Source organism: Cygnus atratus, chromosome 2 (assembly GCF_013377495.2).
Source record: "Cygnus atratus isolate AKBS03 ecotype Queensland, Australia chromosome 2, CAtr_DNAZoo_HiC_assembly, whole genome shotgun sequence".
Classification (NCBI taxonomy): Eukaryota; Metazoa; Chordata; class Aves; order Anseriformes; family Anatidae; genus Cygnus; species Cygnus atratus.
Window position 1 is genome coordinate 45,148,755 of NC_066363.1, and position 6,644 is coordinate 45,155,398.

A 6,644-nucleotide genomic window follows, 5' to 3' on the forward strand; every position below is an offset into this window, starting at 1 on the left:
AGCTACCGTGCCGGTTGACAAGCAGGGCTCTTCGTTTTTACCCCTTTGTTTTGTTTCTGAGGCCAAGAGGGCTGTTTGATTTCCAGGGGAGGAGAGGAGGAGGGCTTAGAGGCTCAGGTTTGGTGTGTTAGGGATGACTTGCCACATCCCTGCGAGCCCTTCCCATGCTGTCTCCCCAAGGAAGGAAATCCAGGCTTCAGTCCTTCCCTTTCAGGCACGGCGGAGTGAGAGGGGAACTTGTAAGGTGCTAAAAATGCTGCTTTCCAGTTTTCAAGGAGGGGTTGCAACCTTGGCAAAAGCCTTCCTGGAAAGGGAGCCTGCACCCTTCTTTCTTCCGCTCTTTGGTTTCCTTTGTGCAGCTGCTGCTCCTGGTGAGGAGCTGGAAAGGTGTGTGGCTGCAGTGGGAGCAGCACAAACTAATAACAAAATTCCTTACAGGGTGAAATGGAGCCATTTTCTACAATACGAGTGTCTGTGAAAGCACTTAAATACCTTGGACCTTCATTGCGCCCTTATTTCTTCTTTTCTTTACCCCCCCTGCCTCAATTTCATTTTAATTAATATGCAAAGACATTTTTCATTTTTCCTCCTTGCATCTTTTTGCTGGTGAATTTATCCAGAGCTGTTCTGTGGTTCTACTCCCTTGTTTGAATGAGCTTATGCACAGTAGGAGAACGACTTTCATTGTCCAAAAATCAGCCTTACTTGCTCTCCCCTCTATGAGGGATGAGGCCAGGCCTGGCTGCCGTCAGACTGGCTGCCTGCTGGCGATGTTTTCCACAAGGCTGCTGGGCTGTCCCCCATGACTTGTAAAGGGAAGAGTTTTGGACTAATAACTAACTCAGTGACATAATTTTGGCCTTGAAAGTGATCTGGGCTAGTTTTCTTCTGGTGAACTTTTTTGCTACTTGTAATCCCATAAAAGGCGTCTATTTTTGGGTGCTGCTTTGTTATGGGAAGAGGATATGACAGCAGCAAGAGTGAAGTGTTCAGGCAGTTTTCGTGTTATTTTTGTCTCTGTGTTTTTCGATGTCAAGGAGAAGCTGCAGCAGTGTGGGGAGGTACAGCATATCTGCTTCAGTGAGTTTGGTACTGAGGCGGTGTAAACTGGATCAGAAAGTGCTGCAGGAGACCAGCTACGTCGGTAGAACCAGCTTGAGGTGCAGCCAGGATGTCTTTTTGGCCAGGTGAACAGTCGAGTGGCTGCTGTGTTTCTTTCTCCCTGTGTTCAGCATTGGATGCCCGCGAGGAACTTTTTAGATGACTTCACTACTGGGTCTGTCCTGGAACCATGTACCTGAGATAGCAGAAAAAGGCCTTCCATAGCGAACCCAGAATGAAACAAAAAGGGCATCTTTCTCATTGTTTGATCTGAAAATGCTTGAGAGCAAGCAGAAGCCCAGGGCAGAGTCTTTTCCTGCTTTCTTTTATTTTTTGCATTTCCCATGTTGTTTCATTGCCATCTGTAACTCTCACATTACAAGAGAAGCGACATTTGGGTCCCCTACATGTGTGCAAGTATGATGGAAACTTACACAAATAAGCAATTTCCAGCAGCCATGTGTGAGGTCACTTAATCGGGTTGTCTCCAAAGTGGATCATGTTGTGGCAGTGAGGGCTTCCTGCTGGGAGGACTCTTCCACCAAGTCTGCACCTGGAGGCTCAGCATGTCCCAGGGCAGACATCTCAGCCCAGTCTTCGGGTCATGGTAGAGCTAGGACTCGGGTTAGGAGAGTGAGAAATACAAAACCTGTAGCCATCAGATTGTCGCCTAGCCATGGTTTCTTCTAGAGTTGTGACTTGCCAGTGTGCCCTTTTTGCCCCTTGGGAACCACGAACAGGACATAACTGTTCAACTCACAGTCCCTTTGCCTGGAAGCGGGCAGGGTTTGGATGAGGTGCTGCCAAAGGGGATCTGTCTGAGTAGAGAAATGGAGTCAATTTTCTGCTCTGCTTGAGGCTTAGCAGGTCAGCCCTGTGCTGTAACACTAACATTCTTGACCACTGCTATTTAGCTCTGGTCAGAGCAGGTAGAGAAATGACAGCGATGTTAGGACTCCTGAGTTCCCTTTCTGATGACGAAAAAGCCTGCAGGTGCCAGATACTCCTTTCTGATCACCCCTAGTCCCCTTGCACTTTATTCCTTCCTTTCAGGGCATAACATGGCTGGGGACACCTGTATGGGGAGAAAACCAAGTGGCCATTGAAAGTCTCTTTTTCAGGCTACTGGCAAGTTGGACATTTTCTTAAAAGTTAGTAACTGGATAATCAGAAAATCTCCGTTGGCTTTTTGGAAAACAAAACAAAAAAAAAGTTTGCAGGTTTGCTCCCTCTGGGAATGCTATTGGATTTAAAGCAGAAAGGTTTTCTTAGTTGAATCAGATGTATGGAATCTATTTCAAGGAATCGAATGTACAAGTTTAGTGAATATAAATGTCATGGAAGCTACTTTAAGTATTTGCTAGCTGTGTGTTTGATGAAGACCAGAACCTGTGTTCATGCTCTTACTTCCTGCTCAAATTATGAAACTGTCACTCCAGATACAGCAGCCCCTATTCAGGATTTGAAACTGTCAGGGTTTAGTCAGAAGTGAGCCAGCCCACCCTGTTGACATGCCTCTCACTCTCTATGAACAGGAAACGTGTTACTCCTAACAACCTACCAGCCTACACCTCCCAAAACTGAGTGCGTGAGTGCTTGTACTTCCCCACGACTGAGCACCGTTTTGAAGGGATGCCAGAGACAGCATAGCTGAGCTCCAGACAACAGGAGAGGAGCATCTGTCAGCCCCTGCTGCCTAGCTGCGTTCTCCCCTTTGCCCATAGGAGGTAAGTTCACTTTTCAAAAGTAAGAGCATAGGGCTTTTTAATACTGAGGCTTTTTGTAACTCCTGTAAGCAGACTTTGCTTCCAGTCAAGCAGTGAAGCTCTTAGTTACTGTCTCCTAGCTAAGATATATGCTTCTCTGTGGACACAGTAGTACTGGACTAGAGTGACTTCTCAAGCCAGCACTAGCACAAGATGGAAATCTCATAAGAGGTTAAAGAAAATGAAATAAGCTGCCAAATACATTACTGTGTTTTCCCCCGTCACCCAAATCTGATTTCCTTTTAAAGCATACATCCATGGGTACCTTTGCAGACTGTTTTGCCTTTCTGAAAAGCATTTTTTTTGACTTGAAAATACCACAACTCTGCTGCTTCTATGGAGTTGAGCATTGATGCAGAAAAGCAAAACCACTGTGGTATCAGTAATCTCATTTAAATCATGGATGGGGATTAGAAATAGCCTGGAAACTCATTGTTCTCAGCGTTGTGTCCTGTGGACTTCTAACACTCCTGATCCAGTACCAAGGATTTACTCCATAATTAGAAATGAGTGGGAAAGGGCCAAGATGCTTTTTTTTTTTTTTTTTTAAATAACAGGTTGTCTATAACAGCAGAAACATTGTCTGTAAACCAAGAAAAGTGTTGGATGCAAGACTAGGTAATAAAGGAAAATATACTAAAATAGATAGATAGGTAGATAGGTAGGTAGGTAGATAGATAGGTAGAGGCTGTTGTTTGGCAAGCTTAAAGTCTTATTATCTTACTTTCCTATAGATAAAAGGCTCAAGTAAGTTATGCTCAGCCAGATTGTTTATGTTTGTGCTTTTGTGTGTTTGTGTATGTGTCCTTTCTAGCTTTTAAGCTAGCCAATTTCTAGCAAATTTAACAGAAAGATGCAGTTGCTAAAAATCACCAAATTTCTTAAAATGGAAAAGAGGGGAAAGAAAAAAAACTCTGTAGGTGTCCTGTCTGGAGCAGGAGCTGTGCTATGACTTCCCAGGTTTTTGATGGCAGAAACCCCAGGGGAAGTGGATCTTTTCTGGTTTTCAGCAGTGGGAAAAACTTCAAGGAAGTGTGAGTTCTTGTTGGACACCAGAGTTGATCAACCAGGAGACACAACTCTGCAGAAAACCACATTTCACTAATTCCAGGGCTTATAGTGTTATTTACACTGTGTGAAACCAAAACTGCTTTGGAAGAAAAAGATAGGTTTAATGAATCTCCCCTCTAAAGCATCCTGGAGTAAGAACAAGGCTTTTGAAACTCAAATTCATGTGCTTTGCTGAAAAGGGCTTGGGAGATTTTCACTGAAATGGTTCTTTATGTCAGTGTTTTGGATTTTTTTGGCCTTTTAAGAGGTTTATTAATATATCAGTTGACTTTATCTGAATGGCATTTTTCTCAGTATTAATTAAGGATTTTTTTCAAGATTTATGCATCTCGCCCCTGATTAGTAAGTGTAAACATTTTAAAACCTTCTGCAGCACCGTTCTCCTCTATCAAATCTTCTGACAGTCGTCTTGCTGATTTAGCACTACTTCACTGCATGTGATATGGCAGTGATCACAGGGACTCAAATGGGAGAGAGGCTGAGCTGAGAAAACCTTTATAGAGTACTTACTTTACAAGCACCTGAAGTAGAATTGCCTGAAATTTAGTCTTCAGACTATGAAGCATGAACAGATTTGTTCTGTAGTCATATGGTAATTGTTTTTGAATGAGAATCACTTGCTCCTGGATGCTTCTGTCAAAACAGCATATACAAAATTAATTTCACAAAACTCAGGGAGAGACCATATGGAAGGGGAAAGTGATACTCATTTTATACAACGTTGATTTCAGTCACTTACAAATGCTGTTCTAATGTCACTCCCTTGCATTCCCACACCGTGTACTTAGAAACATCAAGGTGTGTGTCCAAGTAATCCAACGAGGGTCCCTTATGTGCAATACAGAGAACATTGGTACTGGATATCAAGTCCTCCTTGAATCTCTGCAGTTCCTCTTGTTTGGAAATGATGACCTGTTTTATGGATGTAGCTCATGTAGACCCTGCAGGATTCAAGCGGTTATCCTTTTTCTCCAAAATATTGCTTACTGCATCCTCAGTAAGTGTTGGTGCCCCTTGCATATGCTTCCTTGCTTCAAGTACAGCCCATTCTCTTGTCAGGTTAACAAGGAAGAGGACTGCACATGCAGTGTGCTGCAGTCTTCTTGCCTTTCTCTTACCAGAGCGCTGGCTTTCTGGTCCTGCTGTGGACAGCCCATTCCTCAACATTTGTATTGTTACTGTTGGCACTGTTGGTTGTCAGCGCCCACCGTTCTAAGTCTTGCTCTGATGTTTCTTCTGGTGCTTTCTTATATATTTTTCTGTTAATGATTCATTCAGACCAAGTTTAGTATTTCTGATACAAATCTCTACATGCCATGCAATATGTTAAATTGTACTAGCTTACATTCCTGCTATTAAGTTATACTAATGCTATTTTCTTCCGTGTCTGCAGTACTTCTAACTTTGAGAATTAAAATGACAAAGCAAGACGTTGTAAAACCAAGCTTTATTATACCCTAAACATACCTGTAAGCTGGTGATAGTGCTTACCAGCAGCTCCCTTGCAGCTGAGGGTAGAGCAAGAAGAACGTTGTGCTTTTTGTTTCATGAAAATATGGAAATTCAGGGGGAGAAATTTCAGCCCCTTTGAGTTCTAAGTGTGAATTCAGTAACTCTTTAATCTCAAGGAATAAACTATCTAATTTCCCCCAACCCACATTTGATTCCTTTTCCTGAGACTCAGAAATGGCTCTTCTGTATTGGCCACAAATCAGTTAATGACAATCTTTTCTTGGCCTAAGTCAGCCCTCAAATCAGCCAAATACGTTATGATTATTCTTCTTTTAGAATATGTCTACTTAGTCTGCCTTGGAAATTCTGGGTACAAAACCAAAATACTGTGCTTTGGCACTGCTTCATGAGTACCTCTTTAACTTGATCTTCATTAAAAATATCAGTGGTTTGCTAAATGAGTTGAGCCTAGTATGATTTGAACCTGCAGGTTCAGACATGAAACTTTGCCTAAGCAATCTGTCCAGCTTTGAACGACCAGTCTGAGAGCACTGAGGCTGCAAATTAGTTCTATCAGAGGGTTGTCCTCGGTAGCCACTGGGTGGCAGTGCTTCCTCTTCCTTGCTGCTCTTGGAAGCACCAGTGCTTCAAAATGCCCCATGGCTCAGGGGTTCCCATCCAGAATGTGCTGTCTAAAATATGAAGTATTTCCAGGGCTCGTGCAGCTTTGCTGGAAGCTGAGAGTTTCATTTGTTTATTTTGTATGGTGATTAGAATTAGGGAAAGACTAATACAGTAGCTACCACATTTTAGACGTCTGTTTATACAGACAGATTTATGGAAAACAGAGACCTTTCATAAAAAATGTAGCACATCATTTCCAGCTCTTTGGCTTCCCATAGCCCACAGGTTTCTGTCTCAGCAGGGAATAATTCTACCAGAAGGTAGAGGGGACTGTTCAGTCTTCTGAATTATGGGAATGTCAGAGAAGAGGACATGAAAATAGTTCAGGCCAGTCCCACATCTGAGGATAACAATTTCTGCCTCCAGACCCATGTGTCAGAGCAACCACTGCGACATTGGGCTTTTCCCCGTGAGAAGAGAGTGAGAACAGAATAGCTGCTCTTCGTGATCTTCTGATGTAGACATACAGTCTGTACTGAAGATGTTCCTGGGTAGTGAGTTTAGTTCACTTTAAATGATTTCATCTTGTTCTCTTAATAACAATGTCCTGGTACAGACAGAAGCAGTCAT